At 42.5% G+C, this 3,028-nt stretch overlaps 1 pseudogene; it reads right to left on the bottom strand.

Annotated features, from left to right (window-relative positions):
- Positions 1 to 558: 558 nt before the first annotated feature.
- On the bottom strand, positions 559 to 676 carry LOC126096101 (5S ribosomal RNA; annotated as a pseudogene).
- Between the last annotated feature and the right edge of the window lie 2,352 nt (positions 677 to 3,028).

Here is a 3,028-nt window from a genome sequence, read left to right as displayed (position 1 = left end):
GTTGTCTTCGTCATTATTCCACCCTCATCACCGGCGCGCGAGTCACCCAATGTGGCGTTGGCTGAAATAAGACTCGCACTCGGCGGCCGAACTTCCCCCCCCCCCCCCTCTTTGGGGCCTCCGGGCCAGCAAAGCCATACGATCATTTCATCTTTTTTTTTTTTGGCAAATACTGAGTGCATATCTGTAAGAAAGTGTTATTGACACACAGCTTCAGTAACTTTTATTGTTATTTTAACACATCCATATATATATATATATATATATATATATATATATATATATATATCTGTGTGTGTGTGTTTGTGTGATTGACGAAGATATGGAAATATTTTAGTATGTTATTCTACAAATAAAATTAGAGAAAAACAGGACACGAGTGGCCTACCGAGACCATCCGACCGCCATGTCATCCTCAGTGGACGATGCGGATAGGAGGGGTGTGGGGTCAGCACACCGCTCTCCCGGTCGCTATGATGGTATTCTGGACCGAAGCCGCTACTATTCGGTCGAGTAGCTCCTCAATTGGCAACACGAGGCTGAGTGCACCCCGAAAAATGGCAACAGCGCATGGCGGCCTGGATGGTCACCCATCCAAGTGCCGACCACGCCCCACAGCGCTTAACTTCGGTAACCTCACGGGAACCGGTGCATCCACTGCGGCAAGGCCGTTGCCCAAATGTTTAGTTAAGGAAAATAAAAGATTTTGCCTGAAATTTAGCACCTTCGGTAACATGAAGCCATCGCAGAACTGTACGAGGTTAATGTAAAGAATGATTTCCATTTATTTTGTTATTATTGGTCTGGTGATTCTAATGGAACATGTCCCAGACATGTATCTGCAGTAGTTTTCCAGAACATCCAGAGAAGCAAATTTATTTACTTTCCATTAAGAATGTAGAAACGTTTATGTCATTATAGATCTGATAATTAAATGTTTCCCTGAGACTTTTAAGTCTCTTTTTATTATCTACGATAATGATCGAAGCAGACGACATGAATTAAAATTTGTACTGCGGCCGTGACTCGAACCCGGGTGTTCTTGCTGGTTAGGCAGGAATGCTAACTATTACGCCACCGCAGTACGATGGTCAACTTCCCTGCACGAATTGTCTAAGCGGAGAGCCCTTCCCAATATCGCAGCAATGTTGACCATCGTACTCTGGTGGTGTAATGGTTAGCATTTCTGCCTAGCAAGCAAGAAGACGCTGGTTCGAGTCAGCACAAATTTTAATTCATTTCCTCTGCTTCGATCATTATCGTCTATGTCACTGTGGGCAACCGCTAGTGAGTGGTTTCAGTCGTTTTCTAACCTTGAAATGAGATAGTTTTCTGTATTGTTCAGTGAAAGAACATAATAACAGCAGTGTCTTTAAGTGAAACTACGTAGTAACTGTTGTAGTTTTCACATTATGTATGAAATACGCCGATACGGTGTTTATTCACGGGAAATGTGATGCTGCAGTTAACGAATATGGCGTGCGTTATCCAACTCGGAGGATTCTGAATGAACGAAACATTAGCGGACTAGTCAGCAGCTCGTGGTCGTGCGGTAGCTTTCTCGCTACCCGCGCCCGGGTTCGATTCCCGGCGGGGTCAGGGATTTTCTCTGCCTTGTGATGACTGGGTGTTGTATGATATCCTTAGATTAGTTAGGTTTAAGTAGTTCTAAGTTCTAGGGCACTGATGACCATAGATGTTAAGTCCCATAGTGCTCAGAGCCATTAGCGGAGTATTTCGAATATTACGGGAAACAGGTTCTCCACCTAGCGTTCATAATCAGTACTAGCGCTCGATAAGTGAAGACGATGATGAGAATATTACGGATACTGTTTAAAGTAGCCCGGGTACAAGTACATGACGTATCTCTCAACGATAAGGAATGTCTCAATCTAAGGTATGGCGTACACTGAAGTACAATAATCTATATCCTTATCGTAAACAAAAAGTGCATCATTTGCATCCGGGAGATCCTGTCCTTTGCTTGGAGTTGTGCAAGCGGTAAATACTAATCGGCAGTTACAAAAATACATTTTATTTACTGATGAAGCACAGTTTACTCGAGATGGAATAAACAATTTACATAGCAAACACATATGGTCCGAAGCAAACTCACATGCAGCAGTGCAACGCAATTCCCAGCAGCGATTATTGGACCATTCATTTTCCCATGACGTCTAACTGGCGAGACGTACTTACAATTCCTTCAAGAAGAAGTTCCCCGCTTGCTCGAAGATATTCCACTTGCTACGCGATTGCAAATGTATTTTCAACACGACGGCGTGGCTCCACATTTCACCAATGCCGTTATTACACATTTAAATGAACATTTTTCCCAGAAATGGATTGGTGCTGCACGTCTGTGGCCACCCAGATCGCCTGATTTAACACCAATGGCCTTTTTTTTGTATAGGGACGGATGAAAGACATAGTTTATGAGAACAAATTCCTGAGGCATTACTTGCTCGCATTATGAATGCAAAAGACTAAATTAAGAACAACTATGTGACATTTAAACGAGCAACAAAATCTTATCATACACATGCAGCTAAATGCATTGAACTCTGTGGAGACACTTTTGAACATCTATTGTGAATGTATTCTGAAACTGTATGAACTCTATACAATTTCCTTAACACTGAGATTTGTATTATCCGGTTTAACATGGATTCACATGTGCTCTGGTACCGGCCGGAGTGGCCGAGTGGTTCTAGGCGCTTCAGTCTGAAACTGCGCGACCGCTGCGTTCGCAGGTTCGAATCCGGCCTCGGGCATGGATGTGCGTGATATCCTTAGGTTAGTTAGGTTTAAGTAGTTCTAAGTTCTAGGGGACTGGTGACCTCAAAAGTTAAGTCCCATAGTGCTCTGGTATTAATAGACGCAGATTATCTGATACATACACGCAGTTTCACTTAACGTTATTACTATCATTTTTCCAAAATTAAATTGTCTACAACTTCTGTTGAAAACTTTGTGTAATTGTCTGGAATTTAAAAAACCAAATTGGGACAAGTAGTTAATGAATTAA

The sequence above is a fragment of the Schistocerca cancellata genome, chromosome 8 (genome assembly GCF_023864275.1).
Source record: "Schistocerca cancellata isolate TAMUIC-IGC-003103 chromosome 8, iqSchCanc2.1, whole genome shotgun sequence".
NCBI lineage: Eukaryota > Metazoa > Arthropoda > Insecta > Orthoptera > Acrididae > Schistocerca > Schistocerca cancellata.
The sequence above is the reverse complement of the archived record's forward strand: the minus strand, read 5'-3'. Positions and strand labels throughout refer to the sequence as shown.